The sequence below is a fragment of the Oryctolagus cuniculus genome, chromosome X (assembly GCF_051225735.1).
Source record: "Oryctolagus cuniculus isolate XC-2025 breed Fujian yellow rabbit chromosome X, ASM5122573v1, whole genome shotgun sequence".
NCBI lineage: Eukaryota > Metazoa > Chordata > Mammalia > Lagomorpha > Leporidae > Oryctolagus > Oryctolagus cuniculus.
In genome coordinates, this window is record NC_142888.1 from 63,070,564 (window position 1) to 63,096,438 (window position 25,875).

The 25,875-nt window shown below is 38.5% G+C and overlaps 1 protein-coding gene and 1 pseudogene across 2 annotated transcripts in view; one reads left to right on the plus strand and one right to left on the minus strand.

Moving 5' to 3' along the window:
* Positions 1-25,875, minus strand: part of KLHL4 (kelch like family member 4) — a 108,469-nt gene that overhangs the window by 55,841 nt on the left and 26,753 nt on the right. The gene's annotated exons all lie outside the window — the stretch shown is intronic.
* On the plus strand, positions 14,522-18,389 carry LOC103351929 (28 kDa heat- and acid-stable phosphoprotein pseudogene; annotated as a pseudogene).

Consider the following 25,875-nt stretch of genomic DNA (forward strand, 5'->3'; position numbering starts at 1 on the left):
AGTGAGAAAATTTCAGTGACATGGGCAAAATTATGATTCTTTTATTTGTTTTAAAAATGTATATATTTATTTGAAAAGCAGAGTTAAAGAGAGCAAGAGGGAGAGATAGAAAGAAAGAGAGATCTTCTATCCACTGGTTCACTCCCTAAATGGCTACAGTGGCTAGAACTGAGCTGATCCAGAACCAGGAGCCAGAAGCTGAACATATACAAAGCAGAGAATTTTCTTTGAAGAGATGATACATCTATATGTGTGAATAAGTGTTTTAATATATTACTGGTAATTACATTTTAAGATATATTCATTTATTTAAAAGCCAGAGTTACAGAGAAGGAGACGCAGAGGGAGGTAGAGAGAGAGATCTTCGATCCATTGGTTCACTCCCCAAATGGCCAAAACACCTGGAGCTAGTCCGATCGGAAACCAGAAGCCAGGAGCTTCTTCCAGGTCTCCCACATAAGTGCAGGGGCCCAAGCATTTGGGCCATCTTCCACTGCTTTCCCAGGCACATTCACAGGGAGTTGGATTGGAAGTGGAGCAGCTGGGACTCAAACTGGCACCCATATGGGATGTGGGCACTGTAATATTTCCATAAAGAAGGGACTGTAATATTTCCATAAATTCAAAGCTTATGGCCATCCATTACAACATATCTACTATTAATACTTAGGATATTACCTCTAAATTTTTATTATTTAATTATATAAATGTGATAATGACATCAAAATTTAAGCCACTTTCATTTAGGATTTTAAATTTTACTTAGTCTTGGGTTTTGGCCCGCCAGAATAGTCAGAAAATAAATTTACATTGTTTAGGTCACCCAGTTTATGGTTTTGATTATGGTAGCCCTAGAAAATTAAACTAAGCTATGTATAAAATTAAATGTGATAAAGTCAGGTAACAATGGCTTATAAATATTTGATGAAGGCATTGCAGGTATTTAATAAAAGAAAGTAGATTGAATGATCAGTGAAGGCAATAGCAAAAACTTAAGGTAGCACACAGAAAATATACAGATCAACTTAGCCTTGAGTGACAGATGGAGCCTGGGTGAATATGTATAAAAGAGTGAGAAAGAAAGGCATTGGAGGAATAGAGAGAAGGCTGGGCCCAAGCTTATAAGTGTTAGGTCTAGTGTTATTTGCCCTAGCTATGCTACTTTCAAGTGTTAGAAGGAAATGTGAAAGTAGCACAAAAGCAGACTATGAAAAGTTTAAACTCCAGGAAAAATAATGTCCATGTATCAAACTTGGTGTGTGTAACTAGAAAGTGAGTAAAGAGAAAACTGGAACCAGGAACTGATTCAACAGGAAGGAGCTGCTGTGCATGACGTAGTCTGAGCATTGGCTGTTACAGTGACAAAAAAGCAAGGAGAGTGAAATGAGTCAGTATTTCCCTTCCGTGAGGCCCAAAGTTCTTCCCTGAGTAAAATATACAAATTATGAGCCAGGTGCCTGGATGCAGAAAAGTGTTCAGCATATTTAGCACTTGCCTTTGATCAGATTCATAGAAGTACACAGGTTACATGTGAAACTAGAGTGAAAGCAGCAAATTACATCAAGTATTAGATTTCATGAAATATAGCAAGAACTAGCAAGATTAATATGCAATGGGTATTTAAGCAGCAGCAGGGTCAAGAGAAGTTGGCTGTTTTACATTTTATGGTTTCTTTTCCTTGCTTGTGCTTAATTTGCTCGAATTATTTAACTGCAAGGAACTTCATGCTTTTTGTATTATACATCATGGGCCAACATGAAATGAAATGAATACATAAATAAAATGAAATACATAAATGAAAATCCTTTAAATGTCAAAATCAATGCATTAAATTATATCAGCTCAGGCTGATAAAAGATTTTTGTAACTATTGCTTAACCTTTGAGTTTTCCAAAGGAAATGCTAAGTGAAGTAAAGGGAAGTAGACAATCCTCAAAACATCTTTTTTTAAAAAAGATTTATTTATATTTGAGAGGTAGAGTTACAGAGAGAGGGAGAGATAGAGAGCAAGGTCTTCCATCCGCTGGTTCACTCTCCAAATGGCCACATCAGATGGAGCTGGGCCTATCCAAAGCCAGGAGCTTCTTCCAGGTCTCAATGTCATATTTGAGACTGTCTGAAGTTAGTGATCCTGCCCAGATGCACATATCATAGTTCTGTCCGTGTTGGGTGAAAACATGCTACCAAGTATTTGCAGTTTATCTGTAAATCAAGTCCTAGATTGACATGTAGAGCTAAAGGTGAAACAAGAAATGCATAATCTCACTTACGTCTCACATGAAGACTATGTGGACAATGAAATAAAGACAATACAACATTTCAGCTTCCAAAATCATGAAATAAAGGTAAAAGAATATATTTTTTCAAAAGATTACTAAGGAAAATCCTTGAAACCTAAGTGTGTCATTTAATCAAAGTAAGTCATCCAATTGGCTTATACTCCAGATATGTTTTCTGTTGTCTTTCTTAATTTTGAAGTACAATTTAATGTAAGAAAAATAATCATAGAACAAAATAAGCATGTTATTAATGGTGCATTTTAATGACAAAATGCTATAGGAAATATTAGTTAAAATTGTTTTTCGGGTTGTACTTTTAATCTCCCTCTTGTTCTTCATTCTGGAATACAGTTAAAGATTTATCTATTTTATATGCCTCTATGAAACATAATTATTATAATTAGCAATAAAGAGAGAGAGACTGTCTTACTAGTATATTTATTGAAGGTAATATTCAAATATCTTCCAAGTATTTATTCTTTAAGCAAAGTAAAACAAATGTTTGCAGGCTAAACAGTGGAAAGTTATATTTATATAAAGAGATTTCGCCAAAATAAAAAGCAAAACCACCTCATAAGCTTGGAGCAATAAGTGGTAAGTGATAACTGATACTTGCTTGATCAGGTAGCCAAGTTATGACCTATTTCTTTCAGAGTTGCTATGTATTAGGAGACATAATTTGAACCCATTTTACATAATTTAAATCTATTTTAAAGTGGAATGCATATTTTTAAATTTGCTTTCACTGTGGTACAAATTCCCCTGAAAATATAACATAATCTTTTATTTTTGTCTATACTTATTGGAAATGAAGACTTACATATCCTCCTATATTACCAATATAATAATAATAGACTAGTGAATATCAGTTATGAGCCAGGCAATACACCAGATATTTTCTTTCTTTTTTTTTTTAAGATTCATTTATTTATTTGAGAGTTAGAGTTATAGACAATGAGAGGGAGAGACAGAGAGAGAGGTCTTCCTTCCGTTGGTTCACTCCCCAAATGGCCGCTACGGCCAGAGCTGCGCCGATCCAAAGCCAGGACCAGGAGCTTCCTCCAGTCTCCCATGCAGGTGCAGAGGCCCAAAGACTTGGGCCATCCTCTACTGCTTCCCCAGGCCATAGCAGGGAGCTGGATTGGAAGAGGAGCAGCTGGGACTAGAACCGGTGCCCATATGGGATGCCGGCACCGCAGGCCGAGGCTTAACCTACTGCGCCACAGCACTGGCCCCCAGATATTTTCTTGTAATGTATTAATCCAGCTAATCATCACAGTATATGAGTTAACTTTTATCCGCATTTTTCAGATATGGAAATTAAGTTTGTAAAGTGTAAAAAACTGTTCATCTTTATACATCTAGTGTTGAAATGAAAAAATATATATATATATAGAACTAGCAGATGCTGAATATCAATTGCTTTTTGCTTCTGTACTGCACTGCTTGCTCAATGACTTAAAGTGGGATGTCCAGCATAAGAAAAGGGGGGTGGGGATAATTGTACCTCTGTGACAGGCTTCACAAACTCCAGGAAGACGGGAAGGCCCAATTCTTAGAAAACGAAACTTAGTAATTACTTCCTGAAATTAATGGTCTCCTACTTCCTAGTGTGACCACTTCCTTCTGAGACGTGTAGTCCCGGACTGCTGAGATACACCAATAAAATGCTCAAATTTAGGTAATTGACATATAAAGAGTAAGGAACTAGCATACGTGTGTAATGACGAATATACTTGTTCACTCAAGTGTATAAAAACGCTGAGAACAAGAGAGGCGGGGCTTCTCAGGCCCGCACTGCACTATGTTGTATGTGTCGGTGGCAGCCCCAGCTGGCTGGCATTAAAATAATAAATTCTCTTGCCCTTGCATCTGTGACTGTCTTTTGTGGGTTAATTGGGAAAGGTCTCGGATCCCATAATTCAACACTAGTAAATGGATAGCTCTGTTTTCAGCCACAATCTGTCTGATGCTAAGGTGTTGTTCATTATGGTATTCCACAATGCTAAAGTACTCACGTTACATGACATTGAATTCATAGGAAGTAGACGTGTACAGATAAAGTATGTGTTTATTTGAAAGAAAGTTTTAGCTGATCTCACCTAACATAATGATGTCCAGTTCCATCTATGTTGCTGCAAATGGCAAGACTTCATATTTTTTATGGCTGAATAGTATTGTATTTATGTATATGTAACACATTTTCTTTATCCACTCATCAGTGGATGGACATTTTTTTGTTGCCATTTCCTGGCTGTTGTGAATAATGCTGTAGTAAACATATGAGTGCAGATGTGTTTTCAACAGATTGATTTCATTTTTTTGGACATACATCCAGAAGTAGGATTGCTGGATCATATAGTAATTCTATTTTTTGTTTTGGGAGGAACCTCTGCGCTGTTTTCCAGGAATAATTTATATTCCCATGAACAGTGTATAAACATTCCCATTCCTCCATGTCCTGTCATATTAATCTCACTCATATAGGAAGTCTATAAAAAGGATGATCTTGAGAGTAGTGGTGCAGCACAGAAAGTTAAGCTGCCTCCTGCAACAAACACATCCCATATCTGAGTGCCGGTTCAAGTCCCAGCTCCTCCGTTTCTGATCCAGCTTCCTGCTGATGCTCCCGAGAAAGCCGTAGATGAGAGCCTGTGTACTAGGGTCCCTGCTATTCATGTGGGATATCCAGATGGAGTTCCTGGCTCCTGGCTCCTGACTCTGGAGTCACACAGCCCTGGCTGTTGAGGGCATTTGGGGGTGAACCGGTAGATAGAAAATCTCTCTCTCTCTCTCTCCGTGTGTGTGTGTGTGTGTGTGTGTGTGTGTCTTCTCTCTCTCTCTCTCTGTCACTACTTTTTGAATGAATTAATAAATATTTAAATAATTAAAATGTGACCTCTTAGACATTAAGGCTCAGGAAGGAAGATGGGAGAGAGGGACAAATTGATGAATATTAGCTTTATAGCTAGGTAAAAGTAAGAAATTTGGGGGTCCTATTGCCTAGTGAGTTGACTACTGACAATGGCAATGTACTGTACATTTCTAAAAATAACCTGGAAGACATAATTTTGGATGTTTTCACTCTAAAGAAATAAGAAATATTAAATAAATATAGTTTACCCTGATTGGAACTTACACAGTGCAGACATGAACTGAAACATCACAAATTACCCCATAAAGCTGTATAATATTTTTAAGATCTCTATCTATTTGAAAGGCAGAGTTACAGAGGGGAGAGGGAGAGAAAGAGAGTGATCTTCCATCTGCTGGTTCACTCCCAAATGACCACAACATTTAAGGTTGGACCAGGAGGAAGCCAGGAGCCAGAAGCCTGTTCCAGGTCTCCCATGTGGATGTCAGGGGCCCAAATATTTGCTGCTTTCCCAGGCACGTTAACAGGGAGCTACATGGGAAATGAAGCAACAGGGACTTGAATCAGCACCCACATACGGGATGTGCACCCATGCCGAATGCCGGCATCACAGGCGGTGGCTTAACCTGTTGCATCACAATGCTGGCCCCAATAGGTACAATATTTTCGTGCCCATTGAAACTTATAAAAAGAAAAAGAAAACATTTAAAATAAAGAAAATCTTAGAAAAATTTAAACGAGAATTTTGGTAAATTAGATTAACTTTTGAAAGCTTGTTAAGCAATTTATTATCCTGATAAAATTTAAGGATTACAGGTTAGTGACCTATAACTGACATTTTTAGTTCAAGATATTTTAAGGTAGTAAGTCAAGGGACTTGAAAATCGTATGTCTTAGAAGTCATTTGAGAGGTGCACTTGTTTCTTTGGGGGACCTACTAATTTTGGCATTTTAGATGCTCTACTTTTAGAATTTGTTTCAGGAAGAGAAAGCTCTTGAGCCGATGCCATTTGCTGTTATCTCAAAGTAAACATCTGTGGATATTTTATCTAATTTTTAACAAATATTATTTTTATATGTTTATGAGGTACAATGTGTGCACTGTGGAATGATTAAACCAAGCTAATTACCATTTGTATCAGATTTTAGAGGGGGTACAAGTAAAGAAAAAATAGTATTTCTGTTTGAAATAGTTTGCAGATTGATTATGAAGTCTTTTGGTTTTGAATTATATTTTGAAGACTTCTATACTAAAGCTTTGATTTGTAGTTAGTTGGAAAGTAAGAACTACAACAAAACATAAATGTAGAATAATGGGTTTCCTCAGTCTAATAGCACTGAATTTGTTGCATTTGCATATATTATTTTTTTGACCATTCAGTTTTCCTGATTTTTTTTTTCGTGGAGTGGTGCTAGCTATTGCTAAATCCAAAGTAGAGTTGCTGATGGGCAAGTATCAGAAGCAGAAATACTGAATTAAAGTAATCACATCTGTCGCTCCCCGTCTTCGTGGAGGAACGACACAGGACCCTGCGCTGTTCTTTTGTCTGCTCGGCCCTCCCCGGGTTTGCTGCTGGTTCTTCCCGGGTTGGCTGCCGTCCCTCCACCTCCGTGGAAGGGCGGTTCCCCCTGCCACCTTCCCCACTTCCGCAGGGGAGCGGCACACCGCCGGCCGGCTCTCTCGGGGGCTGCACAGGTGTTCCTTCAGATAGATGTTCCTCGTGCATGTTGTCTCTCTCCTCCTTTATAGTCCTCTTCCGCCAATCCCAACTCTGCTACCCACACGCCAAGTACGCTGCTCTCCTCCAATCAGGAGCAGGATCAGCTCCTGCAGCTCAATCAAATTGGCGAGAGGCAGCTGTATAGAAGTTGTTACTCCCTTCTCAGCGCCATATTGTGGGAGAGCAGATGCATAGAATAAGTCTTAATTCCAGTAACGGTCTAGTCCGAGTTGCTCCCCACAACATCCTCTCAGAGATCTGAAAATACTCTATTCAAAGCACTACAGGTGGCATAATCCTCCAAGTCTGTGTTTGGCACTCGCTAAGGCTACTTATAGTTTTCAGATTTCAAAACTATTGATAGAAGCAAGTGAATCTGGTTACATCTTTACTTCAAATGTTTAAAATATCCTGGGCCTACATGTGTAGAAAGGAACACCAACAGTACTTTTCAAAAATATTGCTGTCTGAATAGAAGTAACATATAAATGTGATTCATGCATGGTACATATGTTTTTTAAAAAGCATAATAAAAATTCTTTCTATTCTCAAATCTGGATTTAATTTGAATATTTGAATCAGAAAACGTAAAATATGTTTTCTAGGCTGAACTGAATATTTCTAGGAAACATGTCTCTTTTTCTTTCATAATATTTTTGCATTTGCCATCTAGGTGAGGCAACATGTTTTGATCTAGTCAAGCAGTTGGAAGTTCTGCAAAACAAATTAGATGAAAATCTCAGAAAACAAAGGGCACACTATCCAAGTACATAATGAGGAGAAAACGGACATAGATGTATAGAAAGACAAGACACAGAGTCAGAAGTCTAAGCATTTACCTAGGAAGAACTTATGGAATCAAAGAAATAACATATACTATTATACATAATTTCACATTATGAAATGTTATATTAATTTTGATAATCCATAGAAGAAATGAAAACACATGACTAAATGTGTGTCAGTCTCATTTCCTGTGATCTAGCCATGGATGGTTATTATTTCTGGATCTCACACAGTGCGCGAGTTCCACTATGCATGTATTTTTTGCAATTTGTAATTTTCCATGGCATAAAACATTTTAGGGACCCACTATATTCAACAGGGAAGTACAGCAGGATCTAGCACTTTTCTAGCCTCCTGGTGGGGAAAATATGAAAATTAAACAATCAGAATCTGTTACATTAGGTTCATAAAACCTTTATTATTCAGATAATAGGGGAAATCTTAATTTTGCCTCTTTCCCATTTGATTTGGCCAAAAACTAAGGTGAAAATGCCAATAGTTATCAAAAATATTATTTTTACCAATATACTTACTTTATTCATTTATACCTCTTCCCTAAATTGGTATTTTTCTCCTTTCTAATTATTGTACAAAAACTAAATGAGCTTACACTGAAGTAAGTAGATTATAAAACTAGTTAATCTTTCCATTAAATAGTAAGATTGCTTTACTGAATAAATACATTCATGGTAACTCTGAAAAGGACTTGTTACCATTTGGTTTTACTAAATGGGATGCTAAAGTATCAGTGTATTCTATATTAACATTCTGTATCGTCATTCACTATTATAATAGCCTTGTCAAAACTTGCTAATTTAAAATTCATGAATTGAGATTTTGTAATACTTCAATCAGGTCATAGATTGATACAACTGAAAAGAGTTTATCAAGCAAGTTAATGAACAGCAAAGGGAAAATACTTACCAAATAAAAAGAATACAAGATTTTAACGTATTTTGGAAACACTAATTTACGTGTCAAAATATAACTCTAGTATAAGAAAACTTTTAGTTTTGATACATGAGCGTACTTCAAGAAGTTCAGAGAATGTAATTAAGATAAGTTTATTTTAGTACAAAATTATAAAAAACATCATGCATAGTTTTTCAGAATATGTATTTAAATGAATTTTTTGAAGACTTCATGCATATGAATCTCAAAATTTGTTGCATGAACATAAACATATTGCTTATATTTTCCACAAACTTTTTGAAGTGTGCTTATACTTATTGGAAGAAATCCTTGAATATATATTGTTAATATTGTTACCTGGGTTATCTGTATTAAATGTAACTTTGTTTCTTCTCAAATTAAGAGTTCTATCCCTATATTGTCAAATTCCATAAAATCAATTAGTAAAAAAAAAGGCAAATTCAAATGTACAAATCAGCTTTCTCTGCACAGGGAGAATATGATAAATTCAGTGTTCTTGTCCCTGGGATGATCCCTCTGCATCCAATACCAACTGATGGGAAGATGGCACTTTCTAAAAACTACTATAAAATAGTATGTACAAAGCCAGTTCATTCAACTTAAAATATTTATTGACAGTCCACCATGTACAAGGCACCGTGCTGATCCATCATACAGTATAACATATGTGAACAGTCCATGACCTTCCGTAGACGCTCTTACAGTTTCCCTGGAAACTGTTTTCAGCCTAGTGCCGTCTTCAGCTTCTACAGATGTTAAAACAAACATGAACTATCAAAATGCTGGCTCCTTGAAATAAACTCTATTGTATCTCATTTCTATATGTATTCTGTAAGTCTGAAGTTTACCATGATTTCTTTTTCTCAGAGAGTTTCAGTCAAGATTACATTACAAATATTAGGAACAAAATGAAGAAGAAGAGTAAGAAGATATTTTGCTACAAGAAAAGTCTGAGTGAATACTTGTGCCATCAAGAAATATAAGCAGAGATTTAGACAAACACTGAAGATATTATTCTTCCCAATCAAAGTAAAGTGATGAAAAGATATTGGAATTTCAATTCCTTAAGTTAAAGCAATTTTTCTATACTTGAATGATCTCTAGGTTCACTGTCAATATCAATAATACTCACAGTTGAGACATGCACTTGGTGCAGTGGTTAAGATGTTGTTTTGGAATGCTTAGGTTTGAGTCCTGGCATTGCTTTCAATTCTAACTTCCTAACCATGAACACCCTGGGAGGCAACAACTGATTGCTCCAGTAACTGAGTCTCTGCCAACCACATGGGAAATGCAGATCGAACTCCAGACTCTAGGCTTCAGTCTGGCTGATCCCTGGGTGTTTCGGGCATTTGTGGAGTGAACCAGTGGATGGAAGACCTTTCATCTCTCTCATCTCTCTCTCTCTCTCTCTCTCTCTCTCTCTCTCTGTATATGTGCATGTTTGTCTCTTTCTCTCTGCCTGACACTCAAAAAATAAACAAAAATTAATAATAACCAGTCAATATTGAATGATCACTTGCAACAAGACATATTTTTCCAAATACTCTCTATATAAAAATAACTTAATCGTCTCAACTATATTCTTATGATGCTACTGTCATTGATGAGGCAACGGGCTGTACAGAGTGATTATATAAACTGCTTAAACCAACACAATCATGTTTTGAATACAGGTAGCTTTTCTCTAGAAAGCCAGCCTTAACCACAAACAAAACCATCTCTTTTTCTAGAACATCTTGTCTAATTTGTATTTTTCTTAATTAATTTTGGAGATTAAATGCAAATTAATAGTGACTAATGATAGTTTAAATTTTGTCAGCGTCTGCATAACTGTAACAGATAGCACAGGCCTGATTCTTTCAGGCAATTCAGAGTTTGGAAGGCTGCCCAAGGGACTGTTTGTAGTTTCAGTATTTTTACATGTAAATTAGAAGTGATAGCTGCAGAATTCTACAGAGAGAAACAAAGCTTCAAAAGTCCCAATGGGTTCAGCCCGTTTCCCTATAGCTATGTTTTAATGGAGCTGTGATGTTACTGATGCTGCATCCACACTGTGTGTGGAGATAGAACTACCACTCACTTCTTGTATAATTTATTTCCTAAAGTCCTTTGAGGCACACTTCATAGAAGGTTATATAGTCTCTTGCTATCCGAAGGATGTTCTAAACAGAATGTAGAAATGTATTTGTCCATTTAGCAAATGTGCCTGAGAAATCAATGGAAGATGGCCGAAGTGCTTGGGCCCCTTGGCACTCATGTGGGAGACCACAATGGAGCTCCTGGCTCCTAGCTTCAACCTGACCCAACTCTAGGTGTCACACCCACTTGGGGAGTGAACCAGCAGATGGATGATCTTTCTCTCTCTCTCTCTCTCTCTCTCTCTCCCTCCCTCCTTCCGTCCTCCCTTCCTCCCTCCTTTTCCCTTTGTTCTCCCTCCCTCCCTCTTTCTTTCAGTCACTCTTTCAAATAAAAAAGTTAAAAATAAATAGACCAATATAATACTTGAGTGGGTAGGAATGAAACACAAGTTCCCACACTTTCCAGTTGAGCACACAAAGACAGAAGAAGCAGATCAATGCCAAAATGTTCCTGATTCAGCAGCTGCTTAGCTGCATCACTCACAGGCACTTTGAAATGGCACAGAAATTTGGACTTAATTCAGCTCCACTCTGTGACCTTTGATGTGTATGGTAGAAAGGTTGTAATTAAATTTCCTGTTAATATTTTCTATATAAACACAGCCTGTAAGACAGCATGCATAAATGTGCATCATATCTTACATGAAGATGCAAAGCAAAGAATTGAAACTGACAAAGTTTGCTTAAATTCTTGGACAGATTCATTTTATTTGTAAGAATCTAAAATGATGCAGACTGTATAAATGTATCAAATAAAGTTGTCTTTAGTTCCATGTAGAGACAAATTAAATATGACATTTGATATCCTACCACTCTTTTGGTTTTAGAGAAATAAAAATATTTCTTTTAATGAGCATTTTAGTTTTGCAATCCTTGAACAGGTGAAGCATATCAAAGTCGGATATTCTAAGGCTGGAGTTGTGGCATAGGGGATAAATCGCACCTGTGACACTGGCATCCCAAATGGGTCCTGGCTGCTCCACTTCTGATCCAGCTCCCTGCTAATGGCCTGAGAAAAACAGTAGAAGATGGTCCCAAGTGCCTGGGCTCCTGCCACCCATGTGGGAGACCCAGATGAAGCTCTTGGCTCTTGGCTTGGATGTGGTCCAGCCCTGGCTGTTGAGGCCATTTAGGGAGTGACCCAAAGCATGGAAGATTTCTTTCTGTCTCTCCTACCCCTCTCTCTGTAACTCTGCCTTTCAAACAAAATAAATGAATCTTTTTTAAAAGCCAGCTATTCCTTATATTTAAGTGAATGAATGCATGATTCGTATTTTTTGATATAATATTCACAGAACACAGAGGACTGGGATTATTTCTAAAGAATCCCCCATCCCTTGGGCCGGCGCTGTGGCTCGGCATCACATATGGGCACCAGGTGACAACTGACTGAACACCAAAAAGGAAACCTGTTGAAGTGAAATGGACACTATGAGAAACGGTGACTTGATCAGCATAGCCCTGACTGTTAATGAACAACTTAATACATTATCCCTCTTAGTATTTTTTTATCTGTTCTACTTAATACTACTGGTTTAATTTTGTAATTAATACACAGTTATTATATGCAATCAGATGATGAAGGCTAACACAAAGACTAATAGAGCATTACAGTATGATTTGTTTTCCCAGGGCGGCTGTCTAGATGGAGGTGGGGAGGGTGATGAGGGCCAGGTTCTGGACTGCAGCCATGACAATGTTGCCATCTGTCTTCAGTGTGGTCAGAGCACGGGGATCTGATAACTGAAAGGGTTACTAAGTGACTAACAGTTGGTAGCAGGTCCTGTTGGACTAAGCTGCACAAAATGATGATTCATGCCCCAAGCGGGATAGAGCAGGATGCTGTGAGATTTCTTCATGGCACTCAGAACAGCACAAAATGTAAAGCTATGAAATGTTTATTTCTAGAATTTTTCATATTTAATATTTTCATACTATGGATTATCACAGGTAAATAAAACTGCTGGAAGGGAAAAATGCAGATAAGTAGGGACTATGGTATCAAATAAAACAGATCTTAATTAAAATACATTAGAATATTAGATTCATTAGAAAAACCTAACAATCATCATCACATACATACCAAAAACACAGGAACAAATCATATGAAGCAAAATCTTACAGAATTTCAGTGAGAAGTACATTGTTTAATAATCATAGTTGGAGACTTCAATATCAACTTTCAATAATAGAACAACGTGGTGGAAGGATTACAAGGAAATAATGGGATTGAACAATACTATAAACTGGCAAGACCTAACAAACCCATACAGAACTCTCCACTCCAAAAGAGCATAATGTATATTCCTCTCAAGAGCACATGGGATATTCTGTATGTTAGGCTATACAACAAGTCCTGATGAATTTTTTTAGAAGGAAAATACACAAAATGTCTTCTCTGACCACAATGGAACACAACTATAAATAAATAATAATGGAAGGAAAAGTGGAAAATTCACAAATATTTAGAAATTAAATGACACATTTTTAAATAACCAGTGCAATATCAAAACAATCACAACAGAAATGAAAAAAAAATCTAGATGAATTCTTAAAAGCACAAAATACTTAAAATTATGGGATATAGTGAAAGCAGTGATTAGATGGGATTTCATAGTCTCAAACATATACATTAGAAAACAAGAAAGATATTAACCTAATTTTACCTCTTAAGGAAATAAGAAAGGACAATATGAACACACATCTAACTGAAGAGGGGAAGCTGGCGTTGCAGGGGAGATTCTCAAAAGAGGAGACTATAAAATAACAGAATCAGTGAAACTAAAAGTTGGTTTTTTTGAAAAAAATAAATCAGCAAACATTTAGTTAGACTGACCAAGCAAAGAACAGAGACCTCACTCAAATCATAAACAAAATTTTCAACAATACTATTGATCTTGCAGAATAAAAAGGATTACAACAATACACCAGAGGGACCAGCATTGTTGTACAGGAGGGTAAGCTGCTGTGTGCGATGTCAGCATCCTATATGAGCACCAGTTTGCATCCTGGCTGCCCCACTTCTGATCCAGCACCCTGCTAACACATCTTGGAAGGCAGAGAAGATGATCCAAGTATTTGGGCCCCTGCCACCCACATGAGAGACCCAGATGGAGTTCCAGGCTCCTGACTTTGACAATGCCCAGCCTCAGCTGTTGGGGAATGAACCAACAGATGAAAGATTTCACTCTATCTCTCCCTCTGTCTTTCTCTGTAACTCTGCCTTTCAAATAAATAAATAAATGTTTATTAAAAAAAGAGTACACTATAAGCAATTTTATGCCAACAAATTCATTATCTTAAGTGAAATAGACAAACTTCTAGAAAGACTCAAAATAACAAATCCATAAAGATGAAACAGAAAATCTGAACAGGCCTATCATGATTAAAGTGACTGAACTGTTAATAAAAAACTTCCCCATGAAGAAAAGTCAGGACTGCTTGGCTTGACTTTTGTAAACGGATACCAAAATTTTGTAAAGGAATTAACATCAATATTTATAACTCTTCCAATAAACAGAAGAGAAGATAACACTTTCCAACTCATCGTATGAGGCCAGCATTACAATGTTAACAAAGTCATCACAAAACAATAAAAATGAATTACAAATGCAGATATAAAAATTAACAAAATACTAGTAAACCAAATTCAGCAGCATATTACAAGCTTTATACATGATGATCAAGTGAGTTTTGTTCAGGAAAAGTTGGTTCAAAAATTCAAAAGTCATTTAATGTAGTAAACTATATTAATGTAATGAATGGAAAAAGTATACAACAATACCGATGCAGAAAAATCATTTGAAAAGTCCAAAATCCTTTCATGATCAAAATAATGAACTAGAAGTAGAAGGGAATTTCCTTAACTTGAAAAACATCGCTTATAAAAAATTGGCAGCCAACAGACTAACAGTTGCAGGTAGGTAAGGGGGAGTGGAGAAAGAGGTGGAACTGCTCTATGGTTACAGTTTCTTTTTGGGGTGATGAAAAATTTTGTAAACTAGACAGTGATGATGGTTATACAACATTTTGGCTAAGCTAAATGCCACTGAATTTTATACTTAAAATTGGTTGAATGGTGAATTTCATGTTACATGAATTTTATCAAAATCATTTTTATTGAGCACATGTGTTATGTTTAGGGAAATGTGCTACATACATTGTTGAGGACAAGGTAAATAAGACACAGTTCCTTACCTAAAGAAAGTTACAAACTTAAAGAAAGATAACTTAAAAAAATATAACACAGGGACAAACAAAATATATGGATTTAAGATAAAGAAAGACACTATATCTAGTTTAGGAGTATTGGGAGAGGCTTGTAAAAAGAGGAGACAGTTTACATGATCCTTGAACAACATGGTGGTTAGTATGTGGGCATATGTTATGTGTACATAGGGGTAAGTAAGCTGATAAATATTTGTAGGCTGCCTTTTCTGAGTAATATCAGTGTTCTAGGTACTGATAATACAATAGTGAGTACAAGAGATATTTGTTCACCTGCATTTTTTCTCATAGAAGTCTAACAGCATTAAACAATTGCAAATATAATAAATATTAGGAAAGAAAAGTGTAATTGTTCTGTGGATATAGCAGAGGGATCACACTTGCTTCTAGAGTTCAATAGAGATGTAAAGAGCAAATGTTCTAGACAGAGGGAGCCACAAGGCCCTGAGAGACCATAGCAGCCTAATGGAACCAAGAGAAGTGAAGTGGGTAACTGTTTCACTTATTTTCCGAATATGAATGCTTTTCAGGGACTTGGTTTCAATGATTATACCAGGACAAGAGGAACACATTAGAACTCTCCATAGTTAAAATCTGGACTTAGAGTCAACCAAGTATGATGGAGGCAGCAAAGGAAGGAGAGAGTTTGAAATATTATCTTCTTAATTAGGTCAGTTTGCATTTTTAAAGTGCAATAAAGTTACACAGCAAGAACATTCATCACTAAATAAGCTACACTGCCTTGTATTACAACATATAACTAGCTGCTAAGAGACTAAAACATAGTATTCGAGGGAATGCTAAAATATTAGCTACAGTTAACTTTATTTTTAAACTAGTACTCAAACAGTATTTTTCACTTTATGTTTCTGTGTGGGAGCAAACTGTTGAAATCTTTACTGAATGTATGCTAAACTGATCTTCTCTATATAAAGAGAAATGAAAACGAATCTTGATGTGAATGGAAGGGGGGAGGGAGTGGATAAGGGGAAGGTTGCGGGTTGGAGAGACGTTATGGGGGGGAAGACATTGTAATCCATATTCTGTACTTTGGAAATTTATATTCATTAAATAAAAGTTAAAAAAATATCAACCCATAATTATAGCTATTTTCATATAATACAATCATACTTTGCTCCGTTTTACAAATGCCTTCCTCAGTCTAGTTTATATATCGCTGTATTTCCTGTAAATTTTATTTTTTTACTTTTGTAAGGAATTTATTAGTACAGTAGATTCCCAGGGTCACAGCAAATGCATGATAATTACTGCAACACAATTCTTATCAATCCTTATGTTAGTGCGATATTAATAGGGCAGATTCCATGTAATTCAGATATAGTTATAAAAATATTCTTCCCTCCCTCCTCTTTTCTTTCTTTCTAGCAAATTTTGAAAGTTTATTTACTTATATTTATTTGAGAGAGAGACAGAAGGAAGGAGAGAGAGGGAGAGAGAGAGAGAGGGAGGGAGGGAGAGAGAGAGATCTTCCATCCACTGGTTCATTGTCAATGACTGCAATAGCCAGGACTGGGCCAAAGCAAGGAGCCCTGAATTCCATCCGGGTTTCCTATGTTGGTGACAGGACTAAAACACTTGAATGCCACCTGTGGCCTCCCAGGATCACATTAACAGGAAGCAGGATTGGAGGGGGAGTAGCCTGGACTCCAACCTGCTCTTTCATGTGGGATGTAGGCATCCTTAGGAACTTAACCCTTTGTGCTACAAAGCCTGCCTCTCCAGTAAGTTTTTAAAATGCAGTGTCTCAGTTGATCATAATGATAGGACTAAGAGTCAAAGGGAGCACATAAACAAGACTAGTGTCTGCAAATACTGACTGATAGAATCAAAAAGGGAGAGAACGATCCAACATGGGAAGCGGGATACACAGCAGACTCATAGAATGGCGGATGTCCTAAACAGCACTCTGGCCTCAGAATCAGCCCTTAAGGCATGCAGATCCGGCTGAAAAGCCCATGAGAGTATTTCAAGCATGGAAAGCCAAGACACTCTGGCAAAAAAAAAAAAAAAAAAAAAAAAAAAAAAACAAACACCTAAATGAAAGATCTCTGCAAGTGAGATCCCAGTGGTAAGAACAGGGCCATCAAAGAAAGAGGTACCTTTCTCTGAAGGGAGGAGAGAACTTCTACTTTGACTACGACCTTGTCTAAATATGATCAGAGTCGGTGAACTCAGGGGGCTTCCATAGCCTTGGCAGCTCATGACAAGAGCCTAGGGTGATTACTGAGGCCATAAACAAGAGTGTCAATTTGTTAAGTCAACAACAGGAGTCACTGTGCACTTACTCCTCATGTAGGATCTCTGTCCTTAATGTGCTGTACATTGTGATTTAATGCTATAACTAGTACTCAAGCAGTATTTTTCACTTTGTGTTTCTATGTGGGTGCAAACTGTTGAATCTTTTTTACTTAATATATGCTAAACTGATCTTCTGTATATAAAGAGAATTGAAAATGAATCTTGATGTGAATGGAAGGGGAGAGGGAGCGGGAAAGTGGAGGGCTACGGGTGGGAGGGAAGTTATGGGGGGGGAGCCATTGTAATCCATAAGCTGTACTTTGGAAATGTATATTCTTAAATAAAAGTTAAAAAAAATAAAATGCAGTATCTTTCTTTTAAACAAGTGAACACTATAATCATGCTGATATCACAGAACATTTAGATGGATCTTAATCCAGAACTCATCTTAAAATGTCGGGTTCCGGTGTCAGCTCCAGGTGCCGCTGCCGCAGCCACTGGACCCGGGATGCCTTGAAGGAGGGAGGAAGGGAGGCCACAAAGACCCAGCAAGGCAGCAAGGCCGTATAGGACCCCTGAGGAGACTGACACTCAGTTCCAGGTTGAAAAGCAGAAGGCCAGGGAAGACAAGCAACAAGAAAGTGGAGGTGACTCCAAAAGGGAGAAGAAATCACTAGACTCAGACTCAGCCCAGACTGAGCGAGTGAGGCTAAAGATGAAGACTACCAGCAAAAGTGCAAAGGCGTGCAAGGGGACCTTGACATTGAGAACCCGAAGCGAATGGTACAGACAACCAACACAACTGGATCTGGGCCAGGCGCAAGAACTTTTAAGGAGAGAATGAGAAGAAATGGCGAAGCAGAAGACAATAAAAGCGTTACATGAGAATGCGTTTAGCTGGGAAGACTGTGGAAGCCGACACTGTCCTTGCCCGGCTGGCGATCTTTCAGAAGCAGCAGAAGGAGGCAGCAAGGAAGAAAGAAGAGGAAAGGAAAGCAAAGTCATGACGTGACTGTCAGGAAAACGAAGGCAGTGACTGCCCCTGAACAAGTGCAGCCTGTGGGATGACATGTTGGGGAGCCGGACTGCACCATCGGGTGTTGGGGGCTGGGTAAGAAGAGCTTCCACGTGTCTGGAAGTAGGCGATTGTGCCAGAGGCCACTGCTGACAGATCTGACACCAGCCCTAGTCTGTGTTGCCTGGGTGCTCACTCAGACAGGGGCTGTTCGTTTGGGTCTCTAGGTCCCTGAAGGTCATGGCTTATCCTTGGCCAGTCTCCTCTGGCTGAAGCCTCTCCTTTCTGCTTTTCCCGGCCCCACTGGCTCCTACGTGGCCAGGGTCAGTGCCTGTTTTTAACCCTACCACAAATCATTTCAAGAAATCTCTGTTTATTATGCAGAACTCTGCCAAGGAATGCTCCACAAATACATCTTATATGTTTACTTGGCAAATTAAACTTGACATTATCAAAAAAAAAAAAACCCACCACCTCATCTTTGATAATATGAACATAAATATTATGCTAGAAAAATCTTACAAAAATATGCATATTTATGTCTCTATCATTTGGTTATGAATATATTGTAAATTAGAAGCCGGTGTTGTGGCCTAGCAGGTAAAGCCACTGCCTGTAGTGCCAGCATCCTATATGGGTGCCAGTTCGGTTCATGTCCCAGTTTCTCCACTTCTGAGCCAGCTCCCTGCTAATGGCCTGGGAAAGCAGTAGAGGATGGCTCAAGTGTTTGGGCTGCTGCAGCCACATGGGAAACTCAGATGAAACTGCTGACCCAAGGCTTCATCTTGACCCAGCCTTGGTTGTTAAGAGTCATCTGGGGAGTGAACCAGCAATGAACGATTCCCTTCCACACACCGTGTAATGCTGACTTTAAATAAATAAATAAAGTCTTAAAAGATATGTTGCAAGTAAATGATAATTTTGATGAAATGCCTATGAACAATACGTGTATTTTAATACCATCACAATGTTAAATTTTTTTTTTTTTAATTTGACAGGTAGAATTACAGGCAGTGAGAGAGAGAGAGAGAGAGAGAGAGAGAAAGGTCTTCCTTCCGTTGGCTTCACTCCCCAAATGGCCTCCACGGCTGGCGCTGTGCTGATCCGAAGCCAGGAGCCAGTGCTTCTTCCTGGTCTCCCATGCCGGTGCAGAGGCCCAAGGACTTGGACCATCCTCCACTGCTTTCCCAGGCCATAACAGAGAGCTGGACTGGAAGAGGAGCAGTCAGGACTAGAACCCAGTGCTCATATGGGATGCCAGCGCCGAAGGCGGAAGGAGTAACCAAGTGAGCCACAGCGCTGGCCCCTAAATGTTTCTTAGTATATAGTTTTTAGATTTTCAGAATATAGTGGTAATTTCTAGAATTGATTCTTCTTGATAATTTTTTTTTCTGGGGCCGACGCTGTGGCGTAGTAGGCTAAGCATCCGCCTACAGCGCTGGCATCCCATATGGGCTCAGGTTCGTGTCTCGGCTGCTCCTCTTCCAGTGCAGCTCTCTGCTATGGTCTGGGAAAGCAGTGGAGGATGGCCAAGTGCTTGGGCCCCTGCAGCTGCATGAGAGACCTAGAAGAAGGTCCTGGCTCCTGGTTTCGGATTGTCTGAGCTCCGGCCATTGCGGCCATTTGGGGAGTGAACCAGTGGATGGAATATCTTTCTCTGTCTCTTCCTCTCTCTTTCTGTAATTCTGCCTCTCAAATAAATAAATAAATCTTTAAAAAAATGTTTCTTGGGCCGCCGCCACGGCTCACTAGGCTAATCCTCCACCTGCGGCACTGGCACTCCGGTTTCTCGTCCCGGTTGGGGTGCCGGTTCTGTCCCGGTTGCTCCTCTTCCAGTCCAGCTTTCTGCTGTGGCCCGGGAAGGTAGTAGAGGATGGCCCAGGTGCTTGGGCCCTGCACCCACATGGGAGACCAGAAGGAAGCACCTGGCTCCTGGTTTCAGATTGGCGCAGCATGCTGGCCATAGCGGCCATTTGGGGGGTGAACCAAAGGAAGGAAGACCTTTCTCTCTCTCTTTCTCTCACTGTCTAACTCTGCCTGTTAAAAAAAAAAAAGATTCTTTTCTATTTTTGGATGACATTGGATATTTCCAAATATATTTCTAGATAATAATTAGGTTAAATTAAAATATTGCCCCCACTTACTTTTGTGAATTTCTAGAATGTCAATGTTTACAAGGGAATATCTTATAGCAAACTAAGCAATGGATAGAATGAAAAACATTTAAGAACCCACTTTTATACATCATTGTCCTAGTTCTCCACAGAAACTCTGATTTAACACTGCTATGTGGATCAAAATGCTTTTATGAGAAATCTAAAATACAATTGAGAAGTCACAATACTTCAGATGAACACAAAGCCAAGAAAAGCTGCACTGAAGTGGATTAGAAAAGCAATTTCAATCCAGCTGCATCTGCCCTTCCCAAAAAACCAGCACGGGTCACACTGAGAAACACAGCATCAGGATGCAACTTTTTCCTTGAGTGAAATGAGAGTCTGGAGTGTGCGGCCAGTGTTCTGTCCTGACATCTACGGAGAGCTTACGGAACTGGCATAGTTGGGATGCATGAGGGAAGCCAATAACAAAGGGAAAGGCATGAGTGGCTTGCTTGCTGTGCGTAGCACAATTCTGGGTGAGAGATTGAGGCTTCTCCCCAGGAGGAAGGGAGAGGAATGGGGCATGCCACCAACATTGTGACCTTTCACTGCACTGCGTGAGGTGCTGTCTTGCCTCACTGGAGCACCGAAAGCACCCACAGAGCTTAGTGGGGACAGCTCAGAACCAAAAGGGGCAGGCAACTTGTTGGACCTGGTACGGTTCTGTGAGCTTGGAAGTTTTAGAACTAAACATTTCTCCAGAGGGAAGGTGGAACAGGAATGGAACATACTCCCAAGTGCCCTGGCCCATGATACAGCAGTCAAACACTAGAAGGAGCAAGGGATTACAGGCTCCTAAAAAAAAAAAAAAAAAAAAAAAAAAAGAAACTTGCAAATTATTTTTAAGATATATTTATTTATCTGAAAGGGAGAAAGAGAGAGAGAGAGAGAGGAGAGAGAGAGAGAGAGAGGAGAAAAAGAGAGAGAAAGAGAGAGAGATCTTTCATCTGCTAGCTCACTCTTCAAAATGACCACAATGGCCGGGACTGTAACAGGCCTAAACCAGAATCCTGGAACTCCATCCGGGTCTCCCAATTGGGTGGCAGGAACCCAAGTACTTGAGCCATCATCTGCTGCTTTCCCAAGTACATTACAGGGAGCTGGACTGGAAGTAGAGCAGTTGAGACTCAAACCCATGCTCATATGAGATGTAAGTGTTGTAGGCAGTGGCTTAATCTGCTATGCCATAACACTGGCCACAGAAATTTGTAAATTCTATCAAATTAGGAATCTACATACAGAAGTACAGAGAAAACACATCCATAGAAAAGGCTGGAGAAGTTCACATAATACTCAGAGGAAAAATAATAATACATAAAACAAGTTTTTAGAAGTTATGGAAGAAGAGAAGGAAGAGGGGGCAGAGAGCTTATCTAAAAATATTAAGACCAAATGTTCAAGTCTGCAGAGAGAAATGGACACCTAGATTCACAAAGCTCACAGGACACCAGAAAGGAGGAATCCAAAGACACCTCCAACAAGACAAATTAAAATAAAATTCGAGGACAGAGAATTTTGAAAGCAGTAAGATAAAAACAACTTATCACACACAAAGAACTCAAAATCTAATGAAACTTCGCAGGCCACAATGGCAGTGGGGCGAGATAGTAAAAGTGTCAAAAAAAAAAAAAAGAATGGCTAACCAAGAATACTATACCTGAATTTTTTTTTCAAAAATGAAGGAAAGATAAAAAAATTTCCCAGAAAATTAAAAATTGATAGAGTACATCACCATTGGATCTGCTTTATGAGAAATGCTAAAGGGAGTTCTAGTTAAAATGAAGGCTACTAAACATTACATGATAGCATAAAAAATGAAAATTAAGATCAGCATTGTGGTGCAGTCACACCAACACTTGAGACATAGGCACCCTATATCAGAATGCCGGTCCCAGTGCTCTGCTTCCAATCCAGCTTCCCACTAATGCCCCTGGGAAGACAGCAGAAGATGAATCAAGTACTTGGGCTCTGCCTACCATATGGGTGGCCTGGATGGAGTTCCTGGCTCCTGGCTTGAGCCAGGACTGTTGTGGCCATTTGGAGAATGAACCAGCAGGTGTTAGTGTGTGTGTGTGTGTGTGTGTGTGTTCCTCTCTCTTGTCACTCTGTTTTTCAAATTAATAAGTAAATCTTCACAAAAGAAAGCAAGCATGAAATTTGGGAAGGTATTTGGCCTAGCAGTTAAGACAATGGTTAGGATGTTTATATCAATGTGTGGGGGCTTCACTCCCTGCTCTCTCTCCTGATTCAGGCTTCCTGCTAATGCAGATCCTAGGAAGCGGTGAGGATGACTTAAATGGTTGGGTTCCTGCTTTGGCTATCATCTGCTGCCTCTCAGGGTGCAAATTAGCAGGAAGCTGAGCAGGGAATTGAAGTAAGCTCTCGAATACTAGTAGAAGGCATCCCAAGCTTCAGCTTAACTGCTGTGCCAAATGCCCTCCCCCCACTATTAAACATTTAAAGAATAATTAAAATCAATCCTTGTGAATCCCCTCTCAAAAACTGAAGAAGGAACACTTTCAAACTCACTTTAGAGGCCAACATTACACCAATATCAAAGCCAAATAAAGACACAAGAAAAGAAAACTATAGGTCAATGGATGTACTAACCGATGCAAAATTCTTCAATGAAATGTGAGAAAACTGATTTCCATAGCACATTAAAACAATCAAATCATTTCTGAAAGGAAAATTTAAAGTGACATTTATCACTGGGGTTCAAGGATATTTTGTTATGTACGAATCAATTAATATGATACATCAAATCAACAGAATGAAGACTATCATGCATCAAATGGAATTTGAAAAACTTCAACAATATTTCATCATGAAAGCTCTCAACAAACTAGATCTAGAAAGAATTTGCCTCAACATCATAAAGGAAAGCTTGCTGGGGCTGGTGCTCTGGCGTAGTAGGTTAAGCCTCTGCCTAAAGTGTCAGTACCCCATATGGGTGCTGGTTTGTGTTCAGGTTGTTCCACTTCCAATCCAACTCCCTGCTAAAGCCCGTGGGAAAGCAGTGGAAGATGGCTCAAGTGCTTGGGCCCCTGCACCCACCTGGGAGACCTGGAGGAGGCTCCTGGTTCCTGACTTTGGATGGCCCTAGCTCTGGCTGTTGCAGCCATTTGGGGAGTGAACTAGCAGATGGAAGATCTTTTTCTCTGTGTCTTCCTCTCTCTGTCTGTAACTCTATCTCTGAAATAAATAAATAAATAAATAAATAAATAATCTTTAAGAAAAAAAGGCCCACAGCTAATGTTATACTTGAGGGTAAAAAAAAAGAATGTTTTTCCCTTTATCTTCTAAGATTGGGAAGAACAAAAGAATACTCACTCTTGACACTTTTTTTAACACAATACTGGTAGTACTACCAAGATCGATTTAGGCAGAAAAAGAAATAAATAATAGTCATTCCTGAAAGGAAGAAGCAAAAATTTTTTTTGTCTGGAGATATCACAATCCTACATACTAAAAGTCCTAATAAATTTCTAAAGAAACTTAAATAAACTAAGGAAAGTTGCAGAATACAAAATCATCATACAAAAATCAGCTGTGTTTCTAAACATAAATAAGCTATCCAAAAAAAGAGTCAAAATTCCATTTATAGATAGCATTAAAAAGAATAAAATATTTAGAAATAGACTCAAAGAGGTGAAAAACTCATATAATCAATATTATATAGCATTGATAAAAGAAATTAAAGAAGACACAAATGAAAAATGTCCTGTGTCTGCTGACCAGAAGGCTTAATATTTTTAAAATCTTCATACTAACTGATCTACAGATTCGATGCTGCACTTATACAAATGCAAATGACATTTGTTACAATCACAGAAAAAATTTCAAGATACATATGGGATTACATGAGACAACAAATATCCAAAAAAAATTGAGAAAGAGTAAAAGACCTGGAGGTATCACATTTCATGATTCCAACTTTGATAACACAGTGGCCATCATTAAAATAGTATGCTACTGCATAAAATCAGGTGAAGAGAAATGTGGAACAGAACAGAGGGCTCAGAAATAAACCCATACGTTTAGGTTCAACTGATTTTTGACAAGAGTATCAAGAATACACAATGGAAAACAGGCAATCCCTTCAAGAACTGGTGTTGGGAAAATATGTAGTAAATAAAACTGGACTCTTACCTATATACCTATACCTGACACTATACACACAAAATGAACTCAAATTGATTAAGAGTATAAATGCCAGACCTGAATCTATAAAGCTCCCAAAAAATAAAAACAGAAGAAACTCTTTGTAACACTGGTCTAGGCAATGTTTTCTTGGATAAGACATAAAAACTCAACAGCAAAGCAAAATAGACCTGTGGGACTGCATCAAGCCAAAAAAGCTCCTTCACAGAAAAGAGAACCATTCACAGAGTACATGTGTAATCTATATAATGGATGAAAATATTTGTAAAGCATGTATCTGATAAAGTGTTAATATAAAAGTAAGTAACTACTAAAACTCAATAGTAGAAAAAAAAAACAATTAAAAATGGGCCAACAACCTGAACAGACATTTCTTCAAAAACATTTACAAATGATCAATAGGTATATAAAAAGACACTCATGGGCAGGTGTTTGACCAAGGTGATAAAGACCCTGCTTGGATGCCTGCATCCCATCTCAGAGTGCCTGTTCAAGTCCTGGCTACTCTGCTTCCTATCCAACTTCCTGCTGCTGCATCACAGGAGGCAGCACGTAATGGTTCAAATGCTTAGGCCCCTGCTGCTCATGTAGGAAACTTCGATGGAGGTCCTGGCTTTTGGCTTTGTCTTGGCTCAGCCCTGGCTATTGTGGGTATTTGGGGAGTGAACCAGCAGATGGAAGATTCTCTCTCTCTCTCCCTCCCACTCTTTTTCATCAAGTAGAAGAACAATATTTTTAAAAGACACTCAACAATACTAATCATCAAAGTAATACAAATTTAAATCACAATGAAAAATCACCTCACACGTGTTAAAGTAGCTATTATCAATATAACAAAAATATAACAAGTGTCAATAAGGACAAGGAGAAATTGGAACCCTGGGTAGTATTGGTGAGAATGTACAATGTTGTAGCCACTATGGAAAACAGTATGAATGTTCCTCAAAAAGTAAAAGTAAGGGCAGGTGTTTGACACACTGATGAAGATGCCACTCAGGAAGCCCACATCCCATATCTGAGTGGCTAGTACAAGTCCTGGCTCCACTTCTGATCCAGCTTCCTGTTAATGCACATCTTTGGAGGCAATAGGTGATGGCTCACACTGGATCCCAAGCTCCTGGCTTTGGTTTGGCTGAACCCTGGCTGCTGCAAGCATTTGGGGACTGAATCAGTAGATGGAAAATTTCTCTTTTGTTTCCATTTCTGCATCTCTCTCTCTCTCTCTCTCTCTCTCTCTCCATCTTTGTCTCTCTGCCTTTCAAGTAAAAGTGAAAAAATAAATATAAATAAATAAATTCTAAAATAATTAAAGATAT